Source organism: Monodon monoceros, unplaced genomic scaffold (assembly GCF_005190385.1).
Source record: "Monodon monoceros isolate NGI ecotype Baffin Bay Population unplaced genomic scaffold, NGI_Narwhal_1 Super_Scaffold_16, whole genome shotgun sequence".
In the NCBI taxonomy this organism is placed as follows: Eukaryota; Metazoa; Chordata; class Mammalia; order Artiodactyla; family Monodontidae; genus Monodon; species Monodon monoceros.
Window position 1 is genome coordinate 37,342,431 of NW_021703772.1, and position 22,817 is coordinate 37,365,247.

Sequence of the window (22,817 nt, forward strand, 5' to 3'; positions counted from 1 at the left end):
GTCTGAAGTGGGTCTCTTGTACACAGCATATGTACGTATCTTGTTTTTGTATCTATCATCCAGTCTATGTCTTTTGGTTGGAGCATTTAATCCATTTACATTTAAGGGAATTATCAATATGTATGTTCCTATTACCATTTTCTTCATTGTTTTGTGTTTGTTATTGTAGGTCTTTTCTTTCTCTTGTGTTTCCTGCCTGGAGAAGGTCCTTTAGTATTTGTTGTAAAGCTGGTTTGGTGGTGCTGAATTCTCTTAGCTTTTGCTTGTCTGTAAAGGTTTTAATTTCTCCATCAAATCTGAATGAGATCGTTGCTGGGTAGAGTAATCTTGGTTGTAGGTTTTTGCCTTTCATCACTCTAAGTATGTCCTGCCACTACCTTCTGGCTTGCAGAGTTTCTGCTGAAAGATCAGCTGTTAACCTTATGGGGATTCCCTTGTATGTTATTTACTCCTTTTCCCTTGCTGCTTTTAATATTTTTTCTTTGTATTTAATTTTTGATAGTTGGATTAATATATGTCTTGGTGTGTGTCTCCTTGGATTTATCCTGTATGGGACTCTCTGCACTTCCTGGACTTGATTAACTATTTCCTTTCCCAAATTAGGGAAGTTTTCAACTATAATCTTTTCAAATATTTTCTCAGTCCCTTTCTTTGTCTATTCTTCTTCTGGGACCCCTATAATTTGAATGTTAGTGCATTTAATGTTGTCCCAGAAGTCTCTGAGACTGTCCTCAATTCTTTTCATTCTTTCTTCTTTATTCTGCTCTGCAGTAATTATTTCCACTATTTTATCTTCCAGGTTACTTATCCGGTCTTCTGCCTCAGTTATTCTGCTATTCATCCCTTCTAGAGAATTTTAAATTTCATTTATTGTGTTGTTCATCATTGTTTGTTTGCTCTTTAGTTCTTCTAGGTCCTTGTTAAAGTTTCTTGTATTTTCTCCATTCTATTTCCAAGATTTTGGATCATCTTTACTATCATTATTCTGAATTCTTTTTCAAGTAGAGTGCCTATTTCCTCTTCATTTGTTAGGTCTGGTGGGTTATTACCTTTCTCCTTCATCTGCTGTGTGTTTCTCTGTCTTCTCATTTTGCTTAACTTACTGTGTTTGGGGTCTCCTGCAGGCTGCAGGTTCATAGTTCCCGTTGTTTTTTGTGTCTGCCCCCAGTGGCTAAGGTTCGTTCTGTGGGTTTTGTTGGCTTCCTCGTTTAGGGGACTAGTGCCTGTGTTCATCCAGTCCTGGATGAGGCTGGATCTCGTCTTTCTGGTGGGCAGGTCCACATCTGGTGGTGTGTTTTGGGGTGTCTGTGACCTTATTATGATTTTAGGCAGCCTCTCTGCTAATGGGTGGGGTTGTGTTCCTGTGTTGCTAGTTGTTTGGCATAGGGTGTCCAGCACTGTAGCTTGCTGGTCGTTGAGTTGAGCTGGGCTTTGGTGTTGAGATGGAGATCTCTGGGAGATTTTTGCCGTTTGATATTACATGGAGCTGGGAGGTCTCTGGTGGACCAATGTCCTGAACTTGCCTCTCCCACCTCAGAGGCACAGCCCTGATGCCTGGCTGGAGCACCAAGCGCCTGTCATCCACACGGCTCAGAATAAAAGGGAGAAAAAAGAAAGAAAGAAAGAAAAAGAGAAAATAAAATAAAGTTATTAAAATAAAAAATAATTATTAAAAAAATTAAAAAGTAATAAAGACGAAAGAAAGAAAGAAGAGAGCAACCATACCAAAAAACTAATCCACCAATGATAACAAGCACTAAAAACTATACTAAAAATAAGAAAGAAAAAACCAGACAGACAGAACCCTAGGACAAATGGTAAAAGCAAAGCTATACAAACAAAATCACACACAGAAGTATACACATACACACTCACAAAAAGAGAAAAAGGGAAATATATATATATATATATATATATATAGTTGCTCCCAAAGTCCACTTCCTCAATTTGGAATGATTCGCTGTCTCTTCAGGTATTCCACAGATGCAGGGTACATCACGGTGATTGTGGAGATTTAATCTGCTGCTCCTGAGGCTGCTGGGAGAAATTTCCATCTCTCTTCTTTGTTCGCACAGCTCCCGGGGTTCAGCTTTGGATTTGGACCCGCCTCTGCGTGTAGGTCGCCTGAGGGCATCTGTTCTTCGCCCAGACAGGACGGGGTTAAAGGAGCAGTTGCTTCAGAGACTTTGGCTCACTCAGGCCGGGGGGAGGGAGGGGTATGGAGTGAGGGGCGAGCCTGCAGCGGCAGAGGCCGGCGCGACGTTGCACCAGCCTGAGGCGCTACATGAGTTCTCCCGGGTAAGTTGTCCCTGGATCACGAGGCCCTGGCAGTGGCGGGCTGCACAGGCTCCCGGGAGGGGAGGTGTGGATAGTGACCTGTGCTCGCACACAGGCTTCTTGGTGGCGGCAGCAGCAGCCTTGGCATCTCATGCCCGTCTCTGGGATCCACGCTGTTAGGCGCGGCTCACGCCCGTCTCTGGAGCTCCTTTAATCGGCGCTCTGAATCCCCTCTCCTCACGCACCAGGAAACAAAGAGGCAAGAAAAAGTCTCTTGCCTCTTCGTTAGCTCCAGACTTTTTCCCGGACTCCCTCCCGGCTAGCCGTGGCACACTAACCCCCTGAAGGCTGTGTTCACGCCTCCAACCCCGGTCCTCTCCCTGCATCCGACCGAAGCCCAAGCCTCAGCTCCCAGCCCCGCCCGCCCCGGCGGGTGAGCAGACAAGCCCCTCGGGCTGGTGAGTGCCGGTCGGCCCTGATACTCTGTGCGGGAATCTCTCTGCTTTGCCCTCCGCACCCCTGTTGCTGTGCTCTCCTCCGCGGCCCCTAAGCTTCCCCCCTCCGCCACCCACAGTCTCCGCCCACGAAGGGGCTTCTAGTGTGTGGAAGCCTTTCCTCCTTCACAGCTCCCTCCCACTGGTGCAGGTCCCGTCCCTATTCTTTTGCCTCTGTTTTTTCTTTTCCCTACCCAGGTACGTGGGGGGTTTCTTGCCTTTGGGGAGGTCTGAGGTCTTCTGCCAGCGTTCAGTAGGTGTTCTGTGGGAGCTGTTCCACGTGTAGATATATTTCTGATATATCTGTGGGGAGGAAGGCGATCTCCGCATCTTACTCTTCCGCCATCTTGAAGCTCCTCCTCAAATCAATTTTCCCTGTACTCTTTATTACCTGATTTTATCTTCTTCCTATGAGTCATCTGAAATTCTTGTTTAATTTTTTAATTGACTGTCCCTACCCCCAAAATACAAGCTCCATGGAAACTTGTGTTCACTCCTATATGTTCTATGATTACAATAGTATCTGACACACAATAAGTATTCAATAAATATTTATTGAAATGAACCTACAAACAAACCAATCTAGTCTCTTTCTCCCCCAGAAGCCCTAAGGGTTTATTCTGTTTTGTTTTATTTTCCACTAGAGGGGAAAGAAGATGTGCATGGGAATCTACAGGAGAAGTTCTCAGAAAACAACATCAAAATCCAACAGAATGGCCATGCACCAGCCAACTCTGGTTCTTTCAGAAGGGAGCCTTTTTTGATGTTGAACATGCTTAGCTCACATGAATGTGAGGTAACTGCTACCTGTGATTAATGCAGAGCTTGAAGTCCTCATTACATTTCAAGTACCTGCCAAGGCATTTTTCCAAGGAAACAAAATACAGAGGAAGGGCATTCAAGAGGGTATCTTGAAAGCAGAGATAGAGAGGCAGCTTGGTACTCAGGTCAGAGGCCAAGACAATCCCACCCCCAAAGGCTATTCTCCCTTGACTCTGAAAACAGTGGTTATGTGTTCACATGGGTCTCTTCCCACCCTCCACCCATACCACTTTTCCCAATAAATGAAAAATATCTTTTATTTCATTTAAATTCCTTTAAATTATAGTAAGGACCTTTGCAATTCTATACGTACCATTTGTAACTTTTTTTTTTTTTCTGTGAATAGCCTGTTCCTGCAGTTTTCTTTTAGGCTGTTTGCCATTTTCCAATTGACTGACAATTAAGTTTACTCATCTTTCATATGTGCTGTCAATATTTTTCCCAGTTTGTGTTTCACTCTCGACTTTGTTTTGATTCCTCCCCCAAGTCAAAACTTAAAATTTTATTTAGTCAAATGTGCCAATCTTTTACTTTAAGGTTTCTTATTTTTATGTCAATAAATAGAAAAGCTTCCTCTACTCCAAATACATTAAAATATTCACCCATATCTCCTACCAGTACTTCTATGGCTCTTTTTTTCTTTCTTTCTTTCTTTTTTTGGTTTAAATCTTTGATCCATCTGGAGTTCATTTTGGTGTGAAGGTTGAGGAAAGTTTCTAGTATTATTTTTTTCCAAATAACAAATCCATTTGGGAAACTCTGTAACTCGGCATTTAGCATAGAAAAATTATATACATGGTTGACACTCAATTTCTGTCTGTTAAATTGAATTATCAGAAGGGTGATGAAGCTACAAAATAGCTATGAAACACACACAACAACACAGCCCCAAAAAAGTGTGTTCATATGTGACATTAGTGTGACATTATTGTATGTTAACGTACGTCTTAATAAGAAAAGTAGACAGGTATGAACCACTACCAATTTGGTGATCACTATGACAACAAGAGTAACAATAATAATAACTACTGTTTATTGAGCACTTATGCTTCACACACTAGAAGTGCTAACAGATTAACTCATTTAATCCTCAAAGCAAGCCTATGAGGAGTTTCTATTCTATCTTAATTTTACAGATGAGAAGACAGAGGCACCAGGAGATAAAGAAACTTGGTCAAGGACCGATGACTAGCAACTGGCAGAGTCGCATTCTGGGACAGAAGCAAAGAGGATCCTGTGGCTTAACAACTATGCTATCTTGTCTCAAAGATCATTGTTGACCACAAAATAGAAACAGCAACAGGGTGTTTGTGCTATTAACATCTAAAAGGTGTGCACATTTATTAGGACGTTTTGTATTCTAATTCTGTATTTCTAATTTGAAAATTGAATAAACATGTCCCTATACCCACCCTCACCCAACTTCCTCCCACCCCCACCAAAACAAAACCTACCTCAGAACTCAATAATGCCTTTGACTGCAATATCTGATAAAGTACCTATGAGGGTCCAACATAAGGTAACTCAAATTTTGACATCTTTCTTAACTAACCCACATTCCTTCACATCTTTTCAGTTCAAAATCCCACCATGAACTGCTATAATTTCCAAAAATGACCAGATCTGAAATATTAATATGACACAGCTGCACTGAATAATTTGGTGTAGCAAAGTCAAAAATCATTTCTCAGCATCTTATACTATAAGTTAGACTTTTAAAGATGTAGATAAGATTATTTAAAATATTAATACTATTAACAATGACAGGTGTCATTTTAATATATTTTTTTTCTTTTTCAGATTCTTTTCCATTATAGGTTATCACAAGATATTGAATATAGTTCCCTGTGCTATACAGTAGGTCATTCTTGTTTATCTATTTTACATATAGTAGTGTAGTATTTGTTAATCTCAAACTCCTAATTTATCCCTCCCCTTCCCTTCCCCTATGGTAACCATAAGTTCATTTTCTATGTCTGTGAGTCTGTTTCTGTTTTGTAAATAAGTTCATGTGTATCATCTTTTTAAATTCCACATATGATATATGATATTCAACGGGTATCATTTTATAATCTAGTTCTTTTTTTGTTTTTAAGTTTTTATTTATTTATTTTGGCTGAATTGGTTCTTTGTTGCTGCACACGGGCTTTCTCTAGTTGCAGCGAGCAGGGGATATCCTTCGTTGCGGTACACAGGCTTCTCGTTGCAGTGGCTTCTCTTGTTGCGGAGGCTTCTCTTGTTGCGGAGCACGGGCTGTAGGCGTGGAGGCTTCAGTAGTTGTGGCTCGTGGGCTCTAGAGCACAGACTCAGTAGTTGTGGCACACGGGCTTAGTTGCTCCGCGGCATGTGGGATCTTCCCAGACGAGGGCTCAAACCCGTGTCCCCTGCATTGGCAGGTGGATTCTTAACCACTGCGCCACCAGGGAAGTCCCATAACTCTAGATTTTATTTAGAAAAATGAATAGAATTTTCAGTTTGATGATGGCAAAGTAAAGGCAGTTTCACTCCCTTCTTCTCTCAAAATTCTAAAGCCACAAAGATGCCAGGAAACACAAACTCCAACTTCAATGAAATGATGTAACTATAATCTAACATTTGAAGATGGAAAGCAGATGCAGGAAACATTTTAGCAGAGTGGAGAAAAGTCAAGCCAATGACTACAAGCAGCAAACCAATTTGCCTCTGTACATGCTTAGGAAGTGGAGACACTGGGTACTGTGAAGATGAAAATAAGGGCAGTTGCTAAAAATGAGGGCATATTTAGGCTCTCGATCATTGGGCTGCAGCTGGTTTTTACTGGCTTGCAAGAGCCAACTCTGCAATGACCTCACACTGGTAGCTTGAAATCAACCATAGTGGGAATATTTACACTACAGGAACTGGCAAATTCTACAAATCAGAATTTTGGTTTGTTCTGATTTTTTCAGAGAGCTAGTTGTTAAACATTTATCAGCACACCATAGCTCCCAAGTCTTAATCTTTACCACCCACTAGAAATCTGAGGTTTTACTCTCCAGAGAAAGTGAACCATGGGGGTTTCAGATTTGGGCACAGCAGTCACAAAAGAGGTCAAGTGAGAGGTACAGTGCTGAAAACAGGGATAATATATGAAAATCTGTGTTTTGTTCAACTCGAGAACATCCACCTTCAGACTGCATTCCCCTGGTAGGACACTGAGCATTCTCTGGAGAAACTAAACTGCCCAAGAGAAAAGATTTATAAATAGTGATACTTTCGGGGAGGGGGGAGGGGTGGTGGGTCTCAATGAAAAATCTAGCTAACATGTCTGATCATCCTACAGTGAATTAGTCCATTCAGACATGCAAAAAGTAAAAATTCTTTTCCCAAGCACCTTTCTCAAGAAGCCACTATAGGATATGTCCCACCAAAACAAAGGAAAAAACCAAGAAAGAAGAGGATGTGGATTTAGGAAATACAGGAGAGAGGCAATGGCACTGCCAGAGTAACAGCTGTGCCTCAGTCCTAGTGAAGACAGTGCATACTGGAGCAGGAGACAGAGGCTCCAAGAAGCAGGAATAGAAAAGGAACTGGTAGGGGCTTCCCTGGTGGCGCAGTGGTTGAGAGTCCGCCTGCCGATGCAGGGGACATGGGTTCGTGCCCCGGTCCAGGAGGATTCCACATGCTGTGGAGCGGCTGGGCCCGTGAGCTATGGCCACTGAGCCTGCACGTCCGGAGCCTGAGCTCTGCAACAGGAGAGGCCACAACAGTGAGAGGCCCACGTACTGCAAAAAAAAAAAAAAAAAAAGGAAGTGGTAAATTATCTGACTGCTTGAGCATGTGGAACACTGTAGTGAGAGATATTTTACAGAACTGTTATAGGATGTTGGAAGAAATAGCATTCAAAGAAAATTAAACAAAGGGAAAAAAATGAGGCAATTATTTATTCCAGGTAAAAATGACAACAAAAATAAGAAATGCAGTCACACTGTGGATTACTCCGCTGTGGAAAGCACTCACATAGACATAATAAGATATTGGGAAAAGATTAACCAAACATTTAAACATAATAAATTATATAGGGAAGAAGTAAAATTTTTGATTTTGCTACATAGACCAAATTATTCAGTTCAGCTTTGTAGTATACTCATTTCAGATCAGGGCATGCTTAGAAATTATCTGTTCATGATGGGATTTTGAACTTAAAGGAAGAGGAGGTATAAGTAAGTGAAGATCCTAATATACCCTAATAGGAATTAAACTGATTAATCAAGAAGCATATTCTTTTCAAGTAAGGAAGTAAATACTAGAACAAATAGGTAAAAACATTGAAGTGGTTCGTCTAGTAAGTGGAACAAGGCAGTAGGAGAAGAAAAGAATATTGGGGGGTTTTAAGTCTGCTTTACAGAAGTATTTGACTTAATCATTTTCATGAAATACTTTCATCATAATTGTTTTGATTTACTTAGTTTAGATACAGAGAAAAATAAAATAGTTTGTAAGTTATAGGCAACCCCAGAGAATGTGGAAATTATTCTGATATTCTAATAATAAAGGGATTCCCACATTGTAGCAACAGAAAAATTTTTTCCAAATCAAGAAAGATCTGGTTAAAACATCTTGCAATAAAATATGTGAGTATCCATCACCAAGTACGATTATCAAACTTATCCATCACCAAGTACGATTATCAAAGTCTTAGTTATGGGCCATTAAACAAGAGAACCTGTGATGAACCCATGCCAAGGATAAACCAGGACAGATTTATCTTCTGACCTTATCTTTTGGGGGATGCCAGAACCTTTACTGGGGCCACCATACTTACTCATCAGATGTTCACAATAGATAATTCATTCATCCTTTGTGTATTTCTAATTTCATTTTCTAAAGAAGATGAAGAAGAAAAACCTTTTCTTTTCATAGTTCTCTTCACAGTTTTATTTTCTGCTTTGAAACACTGATCTAACTGCTAGAAAAGAAAACTGATTTCATAATTAGAGGAAATTACTGAGGGGGGTGGTTTAGAGTGGTAAGAACAAGAACTGAAAAACTTAGTGGTAAGGAAGAAATAAATCATTCTTTTTGGAAGTCTGACGGGGAAAAGACTGAGAAATTCAACTACTTCAGTGGTAGCAAGGGTCATGGGAGAATGAATTTTTCAGATAGGGGAAATCTGGATTGTTCAAAGGCAAAGGGAAACGATGCAATTAAATTTTTTTAAAAAGGTTAAAGGTTAGATGGTGGTGTGAAGGGAAACTAAAGATGGAAATGGATGAATTGAGAAGCAAAAATGGAGGAGTTTACTTTCAACCAGGAAGCCCTTCCCTATGAAATTCAAAGAAAGATGATATCTAGAAACATGTTTCTGAGGTAAACAGAAGGGAATATGAGGGTTATTTCCTGGCTGGCCTTAGTTTTCAAGTGAAGGAAAGGCCCAGTCATCTCCTTAAGGGGAAATTAGGAATGCGAATTTACAGGAGTGGAAGGAATTAAGAACAGTAATTCTCTTAGAGTGAACCACCAGGAGTCCCTAAAGACCATTCCCTGGACCAGAGGAAGGCTGATCTCACCAAGACTCACCCAGGGAGGCAGTCAAACAGAAAGACTCCCCAGCCCCATCCTCAGGAGCATTCAACAGGTCCAGGATGAAACTGGGGGATCACTTTTTAACAGGGTCCCCAGGAGATCTCTATGAGTAGCTAAATCTGGAAGCCACTGGATAGGGATCCCCGAGGTACGAATAAAAGAATTCCAAACAGTATTAAAGGCACTCGTAGAGGCAAAATGTAAAACTTTGCCATGAGGCATATCTATGAGGTTTTGTTATTTTCTCACAACAATGGAAGAAACAGAGAAAGTAGAATTATGAGGGCTAATAATCCACACAGTAACTGGGAATTACAGTGGCATTGAGTTGTGACCAAATCTCACCTCTGATTCCATAGTAAAAAAAAATGACTAAAATCAAAACAAAAAACCTCATTTCTCATTCTTTTCCATTCAATCCATTTTTAACCAAAAGCAGCTCCTGTCACTGAGAAAATCATTACCTCAGTCCATATGGGCACTTGTGTCCCAGGTCAGTCATTAGTTTGAATAAAAGGAAAACATATGATTTGGTTTTGCTTTTGGGTACTTTGCTAGTGAACTTCTTAGGGCTGAATTCTTAAGTGTTTTAAAATAAAATATCTAAATTTACTGGTATATTTAAGTCCAGTTTAATCTCAGCCCTTTGAATTCCTGTAGAGCTTTCAGCAAGACATGGGTACCATACAACTTTAGAAAGTGATTACTTACTGCAGAGGTGTAATCATAGTTTTGTTTTAAGATAAAAGCTCACGTCATCAGATCTCTGTGTCAGAAATCAACAGAGAGAAAGGACAAATAAAAATTAACTACTCTCCTGGAACTGTATACTTTTATAGTTTAAATGATGCTTTTTCTGATGTTGAATACCCCTTCCAAATCGCCTGATTAAAGCTACATAATTCAGTCAAAATGAAATCATACTATTTAAAAATAACTTTCTGAAAAAAATGAAACCAAAAATAGTATTAAGGCACAATGGGAAAGACAGTGTGTCCGTGTGTAACATAGCACAGTAGAAATGGTCTTTTGTAATTGAAACAATAGTACTGTTTCCTCAACCAAGTGCAGCCTTTTTTAAGCCCAGAGAGTGAAGAAATATACATATAATTAATTTAAGCAAATTACAAGGGCAGCTGATCCATGCCTTTATAAAATAATCTGTGTCACAGTACTGCATTCTAGGAAGCAGCCAGCTGTCATACAGCCTTAATGAAAAATGCCAGATAAGTTGCTTTACTTCAAAACACAGAAATTGGCCTGATTAAATCAATGAGTTTCTATCATATATTTATATCATCTGGAAAGGAAAATCTAGCCTCCTTTTTTTTTTTTCTAGCTTCCTTCTGAGGGCTGAAAAACATCATTTCTTTCATCAAGAAATTTCACTAAAAGTTATGACATTTTAGTTAATCATTTTAATGTCAGTTTCTTCGCTTCATTTACTTTCTGAGTGATATGCCCTAGTTCCTTTGATTTACCTCCATTAAGCAGAGAAAAAAAACTGTAAGTCACAAGCAAACTAATATCAAAACCCATCCTTGATGTTTGAAACTATACCACCTTAGAAGTATATAGCTCTTTGTTTAGACCTGAATTGTTCTTTGTTAGATATACATCTTTCATAGAAAGAAGCTGTATTTCTTAACAAATTTCCAAAGAAAAAACTGAGAGAAAAGTAAGAAATATGCTTTCTCTTATACAGTTAAACATATTTTAGGACAGCAATGATCAAACCTGGGTACACATTTAAATCATCTGGGAGCCTTTGGAAACTAACAATACCGCATTCTACATAGATGAAATCAAACTTCTGAGGGTGATGCCTAAGCATTGGTGTTTTCTCCTTTTTCTTAAGCTTGCCTGGTGATTCTAATGCAGCCAGGTTTGAGAATCCTAAGTAGGGCACTGACTCACATTCGGGTGAATGTTGGTATCTCTTGAGGGTGGAGGTTAAAAACATTGATCCTTTGGTCCTGTTGTGGCTAAGTTGCCCCCCAAACCCCCACCATATTCATATGTTTAAGTCCTACATCTAGTACCTCAGAATGTGACTGTACTTGGCAATGGGTTCTCGAAAGAGGTCAAGTGAAGTTATTAGGATGGGCCCCCATCCTTATAAGAATAGGAGTCCTTACAAGAAGGGGAGATTAGGACACAAACAGGTACAGAGGAAAGACCATGTGGAACAACAGGGAGCAAAGAACCACCATCCACAAGCCAAGAAGAGAGGCCTCAGAAGAAACCAATGCTGCAGACGCCTTGATCTCAGACTTCTAGCCTTCAGAATGGTGAGAAAATAAATCATAGTAAATAAATAAATGATCATGAGTCACCCAGACTGTGGTACTCTGTTATGGCAGCCCTAGCAAACGAATGCAGGTCTTATCCCCAGAATTCTGATTTTTACAGACATGGCTGCAGCTGGAATCCTCAGGTGACTTTAACGTGTGTTCAGGATTAAGAGCCACTGCTTTAGGTATCGCGAAGTCTGATTTCACCTGTTTTCTGCCTTATGTTAACTTGAGAGCAGCTAGTTACACTGTGTAACATCCCCCTACTGAAGCCATCAAATGAATATTACTCGGCCAGAAAAAGGAACGAAATTGAGTCACTTGTTGAGACGTGGATGGATCTAGAGACTGTCATACAGAGTGAAGTAAGTCAGAAAGAGAAAAACAAATATCGTGTATTAACGCATGTGTGTGGAACCTAGAAAAATGGTACAGATGAACCAGTTTGCAGGGCAGAAGTTGAGACACAGATGTAGACAACAAACGTATGGACACCAAGGGGGGAAAACCGGGGTGGGGTGGAGATGGTGCTGTGCTGAATTGGGCGATAGGGATTGACATGTATACGCTGATGTGTATAAAATGGATGACTAATAAGAACCTGCAGTATAAAAAAACAAACAAACCAAAAAAACAACTAATACTAAACTTTCTTTGGGTTATTTGTATGGAAATATGTTAATATAAATGTTTCAGACATTACATGAAATTTCTAAAAATCTTATATGTTCTGGTATAATGTCTTAAGTCATAATTCTAGTTATTACTTTAAAATGTATATATCATAAACAACTAAATTTCCTTGTCAATTGATTATGAACTTTCATCAAATCTTTAACCGTGGTCATTTTTAAGTCTTTTGTCATTTACAGACAGTTCTGGGTGGACTCTGATGCCTTTGCAAAAATTTCCTATAAAAGGGTTTCATCTTCAAGGAATTCATGGAAAAGACTGACAAGTACAGGTTTCTGGGAACTGACTATACTGCTGAACTGAGTGAATAAGCATTTTCAGAACTCTAATGGAAAACCGATGAATTCATAAAAGTGCTAACGAAAGATCAAGATGAAAAAAAAATTAATTACATGGGACTGAGTGAACTCATGAGGATGATTGTAATTTTTGTGACTTTCTGTTTGAATAATAAAAAAAAAGGCTTAAATGGATATAACCGAGAAGTTGGATAGAAAATTGTTTTTCATTTTATTGAGTATTTTGCTCCACCTAGTGAAGAATTCCCACAAAAAAAGGGTGCCATTAGTGCTGTCTCACCTCCATTCCCACCCCCATCAGTGGAAGGTATTATTTTTTCTTATGATAGTGATATATTTGTTTCATATCATTCACAAATCTAGTTTTCAAACGTTCTTATTTCTATTTCTCTATCTTTTCACTCTTAATAATGCCATTTTTATCTCTACATAATTGAAAATTTTACATAATTATTGCAAAATATGGATTTTAATAGGTTCAATGTTAATTTGGAGTGCAACAGCTATATGTTTTATTTCTTTCCCCCTACAAGTGGTCTCGTGGGCTTTTGAGTCACACAAACCTCAGATCCAATCAGTTCTACTACCAAATAGCTGTGTAACCTTCAGGAAGTTATATAAACTCTCCAAGCTTCTAGGCAGTCCTCTTTAAGGACTGGGTATGTGTTCACCTGGCCCTTAACCCTCTACTCACTGGTGGAAGAGAGTAACAAGTGGAGTTTAGGGCCCAAAATAGAAATCATGTTTTGAGGATATTAGAATAGCCCAAGCAGCTGAAGACACTTGCCTAGCTTAGATATTACTTGAGAGAGAATTAAATGTCTTTTTTGTCTGAAACACATTATTTCAGGGATACTAGATTACAGCAGCATAGCTTGTTCCATAGTCTAACCATTGTATGGAAAAGAGCTTGAAGAAAGGAAAATGTGGAGGTTATGAGATCAATTAGAAGGTCAAACTGAAGACATCCAGGTGTAGAAGTTGGTGGCTTGGACTAACACAGTGGCAGTGAAGGTGGACTTGGGAAGTTGGTGGAGCAAAGGTACACTTGGAAGTACAATCAACACAGACTGATGATGCACTGAATGTAGAGAGATGTGTCAAAGATAGATTCCAAGGTCCTAAGAAGACAGAGGCATTTATTTACTCATGAAGACTAGAAGAGAAGCATATTTCTAGGGGAAGATCAAGAAATTTAACCATGTAAAACTTGAGATGTCTGTGAGACACAGACTTGGAGCTGTCATATCAGAGTTGAAGGTGAAAATCTGAAATTTAAACAAGTCTGTTCCAAAGGTAATTTGGGAGTAACTTCTCTATTCATCACCAGCCGTGGGGATCATTGCCTGACCCATCCCAACTACAAAGCGCAAAGTAAGCCCAGGTGCCAGATACCATCTTAACTGGTTAGAGAACAGTATGGAGTCCTAAGTCAGTCATTCCTCTACATGGAAAATTCATAATTCTTTTGACCTTCCCCTCAGCCTTTCTCTTTGGGATTAATGAATTCAAGCTCTTTAATCCTTATATCAAACATCTGATTGATTTCTATTTAACCTTTCATTGTAACTGTGTGTAGTTTGTGTTTTCAAAATTCTATATCTAACATTTATTTCTAAAGTGTCTTTGTCCAAACAATCTCTACAATATTGAGAAGCCAGTATGGCAGAGAACATCATGGGTACTTGGGACCACATGTAATCGATAGAAGTAGCTGCTGAGAGAGGTGAGACAAAGAGAGAAATGGACCTTAGAAAATTTTATCCGGAGGTCAGAATTCAAACTTATGCCTCTCTTACCTGAATATACTCATCCAAATAGTATTAAACATTCTAATAATGCTTTTCAATATGAGAGAAAAAGAGAGAGAAACATCCTGACTTGATTGCTATGGTTATGGGGAAGGCATTGTGAATGTGGATATGCTGCCTTCACAAAGTCAAAGGTATGAACAGTAATCTCCTTCTCGTCTCTAATGAACACTCCCTCACTACAGCACATTTATAAACTTCCATGAACTCAGTGAAAGTCGGTTTGGGGATACATTAGGCACTTTATCATATTATCCCTTGCTCATACTACTTTTAAAAGAGCTGAAGAAAGAAATCCCTTCCTATCCATTTACAACCTAGAAAGGATCCTAACAAAAGAAAAAAACACTTGCTGGCAAACCAACATGTTTCCTGAGATAAGAGAAGGGACCATAAACACATTCATTTTAAAGTACTCATTTTTTAACTATAGCTGCTAATATTGAATGACAGTTGCCATAAATTCTAATTGGATGAGGTGCATTAGAGTTAAGTGTATCAAGCCAAAATGCGCTTATATCTATCTGCCTTACAGATTTCTGGAAGCATCTCACAGCGTGTATCTCTGCAGCTATAACCATTTCTAACCTAGCTTCCTTTTCCAGGAAGTCTATTTTAGGCTCAGAAATTTAAATACTGTATCAAAAAAAAAAAGAAGAGGAAGAAAAGCATAAGGACTTCAAAAAATCATTATATAATGTAGGCCATAGTTCAGGACAATATATAAAATAAAGAACTTTCCTCCCACTCTTGTCCAAGATACACCTTGATCTCAAGTCACTCAACAGGCCCAGTGCCATTGACTTCCACAGTCATTATCCATAATGATGATGATGAACCAGAATAAATAGCCAATTTACCAACTACTACTCTCATTGTGTCCAAATATCACAGCCTTTTCCTCAACCAGTCTTTCTAGATTTGCGATTAATCTTTTTCATTTCCTTTCTACCTGCTATGAAGGAATTAATATATAGAAATGACACAAATATCAGATAAGAGGCAGAAAGAAAAGGAGGAGAAAAAGAGGGCAACTTAGGCAATTCTCCAACTAGATAATGAGCTCCTGAATAAGTAAGAATCGGCTAAGAAATGGTGCCCACCCCACTCATTGAAATTTTTACAAGTTCTCTTTCCATAGCCTTACATCAAGGGCAAGCCTTTAGAAAAGCAGAGAGCCAGTAACTGCTCCTCTCACACACGCTTTGTTTCTAGGAGCAGGTACTTTAAAATATTTCCTTTATTAGTTTCTTACTTTTTATAGATTGACCCTAAGCCTCACCAAAAGAGAAGAAAACAAGGCCCAAACCAGCAGACCTGACCAAATCAGGATGTCTTCCCTATTAGATGTGATCTCCCTTTCCTTTCAGCACTTACTGTGTAATGCTTAAAATGCTATCTTCTATTTCTTCTCCATTCTGAACCCCAAGTCCCCCTGACTTTAATGTTAACTCAAGGCCACAGTCCTTGCCTCACCTTGAACCCCTCCAACACCTGCAGAGTGTCTTACTAATAGTAGATGACTAAGGAATGGCTCTTGAATTAAACGAAATTGAAATCATCTTTCTATACACACACACACACACACACACACACACACACGATCTTGAGTTCTCAAGAAAGCACAAGTCTGTGGAAATGGGAAATAACTGTTTCCAGTGCAGTAAAGAGGTGTTTTAGGATGGCAATTCCTCAGCCATCACAAGCTGAAGAAAAAACCCAAGTTCCCAACACAACCTCCTTCCACAGGATCAGCACAGAAACTAGCCCCATCTCATGTCAGGCGGTGACTGTGGAATGGATAACCAAGTAGCAGAGGGCTCTGCAGTATTAGTAGCAATGGCCAAACAGAGAAACTGTGGGAAGGACCAGCAAAGCCTAAAACAGAGAAACTGGTCATTCTTTGGGTCTTTCAGTGACACCATGTCTTACTCATTCACCACTCTAGAGAATTTCTTCTAAAATAGCCCGGTGCTGATCCATGAAGAATATTTGATGGTCCAACCTAAACAAAACCGGGAATACACATAAATAGTGTGTAGAATGACCACAGCCCTCCAGTTTAGTAACCTCCCAAAACACCTGTAGCCTCTCCATTTCGCCTTTCATGTTCAACTGATCTTGTAGTAATAAAAACATTCAAGAAAGAGTTTTATCATAGTCCTTTATGCTTCACACTGAATTTAAACCTGGGAATAAGGGCTCTGTCCCATGGTAAAAAGATTGGTTGGTCCGTGGGTTGGTAGATTGGTTGAAGAAGGGCACAAGGTCCATCCTAATGTCCCTGAAATCATTCTCAGAAAAGCCGTCTCTAGATAGGAAGGCAGAAACCCCATCAAGTCCACTTGTGTAAAGGTACTGGTAACTTCTGCATGGAAGAGAAAAGAATGGGCAGAATTTGGATGAAGAAATTAGTAACTTAAAGATCAGCCATATAATTTGCTGTTACAGCAATAGCTGAGTTGCATGTGATTCTAGTCCAGTTCAATGACTTTATCCTCTTTAAAAAAAAAATGAAATATCCTCAGAGTAGTATAAATTACAGCACCAATTCCAGACCACTGCTCTGAGGTGGGTGAGGCAACAGGAAAGTGTATAATGAAAATGACTTCCATCAGCCTGATTTAAACACTTTTATAGGGACAAAGCGATCCCGGGCTTGGCTGCCGGCAATAGACACCGCGTAGGTTATGTCTTCCCGTCTGAGATACCTCCCACTTTCCTTTCCCTGTCAAGGTGGCCCTTATTTTCACTCCAGCTGGAATTTACCCGTGAGAAGTTTAAGACAGTGAACATAGAATGTGACTTGGCCCAAACCCCTCACTTACCTTCCCTGCCATCCTCCAGCCAAACTGTCCCTCACAACTCTGCTGTCCACAAGCCCTGATCACTCAGAGATTTGATACAGAATGAAGCATGAGTATCATAAAGAATAACTTCTACATCATTCACTAAAACACTTTTATAGAAAAGGAGATAACAGAAGATACAATAAACCAAATACACCCTTTCCAGACAGAAAGAAAAACTTTAAAAAAAAAAAACACTTTGTCCATCTTTCTCCTTATGTAAGAACTTCTGTGAATTACAAATGCAATTAATAAAACTGCACACATGCCCCCTCAAGATTTGTCCTAGCAGTTGCAAAATGGTTCTCTGAAAACTCTGGAGGCAGATGACCTACTGGATTACAAAGTCCCTTTCACTGTTCATACTTTGTAGCTCAGCAGGCCTGACCACTGATAAAAGCAGAGGTTTGATACAAATCAATAAACTGGAGATCTAAGAGCATACATCACTTTTCCTAAACTTACAAGGAAATGAATAGTATCAAAGAATAAGGCACAGTAGAAAAATGAGGTCTCTTTACGCAATAAACTATTAAGAAGAAAAATAAATATCCAGTTATTGCATTTTATTTTTAACCCCTTAATTTTCACATATTCAAAGTCATCAAATATGAAATAACCCAAACATCTTTCTCTCAAGATACTGCACCAAATAATTCAACTGCAAAACATCTGAGGTTGAGTTCAGTCACATCATTTGCATGTATTCTATTTTGTGAAGAGCAGATCTGATGGAGTCGTGTTTCTAACGACCAAAATAGTATGTTTTCTTGAAGCAATGTAGTAATTGGAGATTCTCCTTAACTGATATTTTCAAAAGCACCTCTTTAAAATGGGAGGTTGAGATATATGGTAAGTATTATATGCTAAAAGGTCACTATCTTCTCTTATAAAAGTATGATCAGGTTAAAAGATGGCACATAGTCCATTTCAAACCACATTAATTACTTTTCGATTGTTCACTTATACACAGCAGTTGTAATGGATTTTTCCTTAATCTAGAAGTCTTATGACTAGTAGTCATTTGCACAAATTACTGCACACTCTTCCATGAAGATTCACCCCATGGGAATGGCTTCCTCTTCTCTCACTCAGTGACACATGTGTGCATTACAGGAGAAAAAAATGCAATAGGACAATTTTAGGCAACAAATTTGATTAAATAAATGGATTGGTATTAAGTATATTGTTTTCTCTTTTTTTCCATTATTCTACAACCTCACACTGATAGAGAAAGGATAAGGGATCATACAAGTCGAAGAATGAGAAACAAAGATAGAAGAGGCACAAGTACAAAGTCTTCTGTATCACTCACTTTGCTGGTTACCTAGCACTGTTTTTATCTTTTTCATGGTTATTCATGAGAATTCACATCTGCCCAGAATCTGAATGCATAGCATTCCTGTCCTCTAACCTAGGTCAAAATATATAAAATACACAGCTTTCAATTATTCCTATAAAATATCCTTTAATCACTCACATCCCTTCTACCTAACCTCCTGAAGCTCCTGAAAGCTGAAAAGACAAGGGAAAGGAATTTTGCTGAGGATCCCAGTGAGTCACTTTGAGTCAGAGAAATGGGCCAGGCCACTTCTGCTGGTCTGCTAATAAGAGCTGCAGTCACTTCCAAATGAAGAATGGGAGACTTCTTGGCCACTGAACAAAGAGTGAAAGAGGGGAAGCAGCTTCATTCATAGGTAGAGGAACATACTGCCTCATCACCTAGAAGGCAGAGCTGTTTCCACCTGGAGTGTTTATAAGACTACTAATATAAATGTATAAAACTAATAGGGGCGAGATGTGTATAACAAATATCACTATGGCACAAATGAAGCTAGAAAATGGCTGACCTAGATACCTTTTCTTTAATCATTTATTTATGAACATAATTTAAAAACTAACAACCCAGCTGAAGCATAAACATTAGCGATTACAGGATTTCATTCAGTTATTTGACATATGCCTAATGCTAAAACATTCTCATTTTAGAAAGTTAAAATTAAAGAAAGGTATAAAGAAAAAATTACCAAAGGGAAAAATATCATGCAAACATATTAAGACAGTGATTATTGACATGCTAGTATATTTTCTTCAGATATTTTTCTAGGTATATTTATTTTTACATTGTTATGCCCACATGTGTACATAATTGAGATCCTATTATTTCATTTACAATTGTAGCATCTAAGTTATTAACAACTCTTAATAAATATGTTTGACTGAATTTAATCTTGAAATTAAGCAAAAGTAGGGAAACTCATCAGTAGAGTGACCCATTAGTGATTTAATACCCACAAAAAAAGAAAGTTCAAATATATATTTCCATCATTAACATTTCATCATACTGTCCTCATAAGAACTTTTTAAATTGTGGAATCCAGTGTAATTTAAAAGAGAGAGAGACAGAGAGACAGAGACAGACAGGTCCCTAACCATGTTTAACAGCACTTTCAAAAAATAATCCATTTCAGTAAACTTCAGAGCTAAAAACTGTGCCAGTGACAATAATGTTAGCATGGATTCCATTCACAACGTCTCAAATATTTATCTAAGATATATTTCAAGCATTAGCTAGTACCTATCTTGCTTCTTTAAAAATCTAATGGGGTCAAGAAAGAATTTTTGTATAACTAACTGCCTGGAAGCTCCTAATAGCTCTTCACAGTTAGGACTTACTACCAAATAAACAACATTTGCTTGCTTAATGTCACTGAGTACAGAGCCAAGGAGATTTAACCTTGACAGTTAAGCCATTTATGTTGAGCGATAATGTAAATTAGAAGAAACTGCTTGTCCAAAATGAAGAACTATTATATCACCCTGCATGTTTATCCAGAACACAATAGTTTGAGCAAGGTTAAAGGAAGCACTGACACTTGTATGAAAGGAATGTTCTGAAACTGTATACCTTTATTTGAAATATATGCATGTAATAACTAGATACAAATATAAAGCAATACACCAATTCAAAAATATTTCATAGCCAGTCTCTCGGTTTCTTGGCAGTAGCTGTCTCTTCAGCCTTTTACTTAATTTCCAGGACTTGAATTTACCGCCATGTCCTCTGAAGAAGGGAAGCTCTTTGTGGGAGGGCTCAACCTCAACACTGATGAGCAGGCTCTGCAAGACCACTTCAGCAGCTTCGGACCTATTTCTGAGGTGGTTGTTGTCAAGGACCGGGACACTCAGCGATCCTGGGGTTTTGGCTTCATCACCTTCACCAATCCAGAGCATGCCTCAGATGCCATGAGAGCCATGAATGGAGAGTCTCTGGACGGTCGTCAGATCCGTGTAGACCACACGGGCAAGTCGGCCCGGGGAACAAGAGGGGGTGCCTTTGGGGCCTATGGGTGTGGTCGCAGCTACTCTAGAGGTGGTGGGGACCAGGGCTATGGAAGTGGCAGGTATGATAGCCGACCTGGAGGATATGGATATGGATATGGAAGGTCCAGAGACTATAGCGGCAGAAGCCAGGGTGGTTATGACCGCTACTCAGGAGGAAATTACAGGGATAATTATGACAACTGAGAGGAGTCGTGCACACCTAATGTAGATACACAAGGAATAAAACTTCAGATCCAGGACCATCCCTCCAAATAGCTGTATTTATAAAGATTTTTGGAGCTGCACTGAAACATCTGTTTTAGTTACATCAACTTCTTTTTTTGAGTAGAGCTCCCAAGGTAGCTTGTTAAAGACCTTTCAGAAAGTTCCATGTGTGTTTTTAAATTTTTCTCCCATTTAAAGACAAATTCTGAGACATTTGTGGAGTCTGGATATTTTTTCCTTTTTTTACCAGTTTTTTAGTTCAGGCTCTCAGGAATGTTGGTTCTGGCAAAATATGTTTGGCCAGACTGATTTTTTTAAATAATGTGCATCTAGGAACATTTTAAACACCGGTACACAATGTTTAATTATGATTAGGAAGCAATTTCTGACTGTAACTATAAGAAATGAAGAACATGATCACTTAGAGGTGTTTTTTACTCCAGATCTCTGCCTTGATTATATAGAAGTTTCTTAAAAATATTTGTGTGTCATTTTTTTTTTAATACTGGAAGAAAAAAATATTCTGTTGTGTTTCATGTAGCGTTTAGGATGTCTTTCACCAAGTTGGTTAAAAAGATGAAAACAAAACAAACAAACAAAAATATACCATCAAATTTCAATAACAATGACCTTTGTTTTCAAGTTTAAGTTTAATAGTTTGTGCATTTTTCAAAACAAAAAAATAGGTCTTTCTTTTTGCTTTTCCTAAAAGAGAAAAAAAAATACTACACCCTATTTGTTTATCAATTTTCACATGCACTTGCCATAAATTCACTAATGCTAAGTATAAGTATCTGTTTGGATTATTCCCAAAAACTGCATAATCTTAAAATTTTCCATAATGCACACATATGTTGATGCTCAAATTATTTCATCTTAGGAATGGAACCACACCATTTAACCCCTGGGAAAAATGTTAAAATCTCACCCACACATTTGAATCAGAAGTCTGACCCATGAAGAAAGATGTCTACTAAGAATCCCTCTTCCCAAATAGTCCTTCCTAATGAGCCAGAGAAGTTGCTAAATCTGGAAAACAGTGTAGCTATATCTCCAGAATTTTTGTAAAGATGCCTTCTAAGTTGACTTATATAATACCTGGCTATTTGCCTTGAAAAAGCTAATTCTGTTTATTACAATGCTTCTCTGGGCTTTCTGTCTTTCTTCTTTGTATACTACCATTAGCAAAAGGCAGAAGGTAACCCTCTGAATGAGAATGTGAGAACATACCAGCCAAATTAATACTTGAACTATCAAAGGCAAGAGACACAGAAGAGGGTGAATACAGTAAGGAGGTGCTCACTGCCAGCACCAAGATGAGTTTAGGAGATGAATGGAGATGGAATTAAATAACATTGATTTACATAGTGAGAAAGTCATTCCCTTTTTGGTTCAGTTCTGATTGCAACATAGAGAACATCTAAGTTTGGTGCTAGTTTTTAACACCACTCTAACAGTAAGCTGTGGTAGATTAAAGATGACCACAAATTCTTTGCCATTCTATCCTTGTATCTGTACTAGAGTTAGTGACTTCTTAACCAATAGAATGTGACTAAGATATTATGAGACTTCAGAGGCTAGGCCATAAGAATCCCAGTAGGGTCCACCAAGACCTCTTTGAACAATTACTCTTAGATCCCAGCTGCTATATGTGAGAAGGACAAGCCACATGAAGAAGCGATGTGTAGGCCCTACAGTACAATCCTAAGGGAAGTCTCAGCAAACCGCCAGCATCTATTGCCCAACCAGAGAGAGTCATCACAATGCAGTGGTTAAGAATCCACCTGCCAATGCAGGGGACACAGGTTCAATCCCTGGTCCAGGAAGATCCCACATGCCGTGGAGCAACAAAGCCCGTGTGCCACAACTATTGAGCCTGCACTCTAGAGCCCACGAGCCACAACTACTGAGCCTGCATGCCACAACTGAAGTCTGTGCACCTAGAGGCCGTGCCCCACAACAAGAGAAGCCACCATAATGAGAAGCCTGTGAGCCGCGACGAAGAGTAGCCCCTGCTCGCCACAGCTAGAGAAAACCTGCGTGCAGCAACGAAGACCCAACGCAGCCATAGATAAATAAATAAATAAGAAAGCCATCATGACATCCAGCCCAGCTGAGCCTTCAGATGACTCCTGCTCCAGCTGCTAACTGCAACCACATGAGAGACCCCAACTGAGAACAACCA

The 22,817-nt window shown here is 39.0% G+C and overlaps 1 protein-coding gene and 1 pseudogene across 1 annotated transcript in view; one reads left to right on the top strand and one right to left on the bottom strand.

The window, feature by feature from the left end:
* PLCL1 (phospholipase C like 1 (inactive)) overlaps positions 1–22,817 on the bottom strand; it is a 359,381-nt gene that overhangs the window by 215,542 nt on the left and 121,022 nt on the right. The gene's annotated exons all lie outside the window — the stretch shown is intronic.
* On the top strand, positions 18,060–21,284 carry LOC114896722 (annotated as a pseudogene).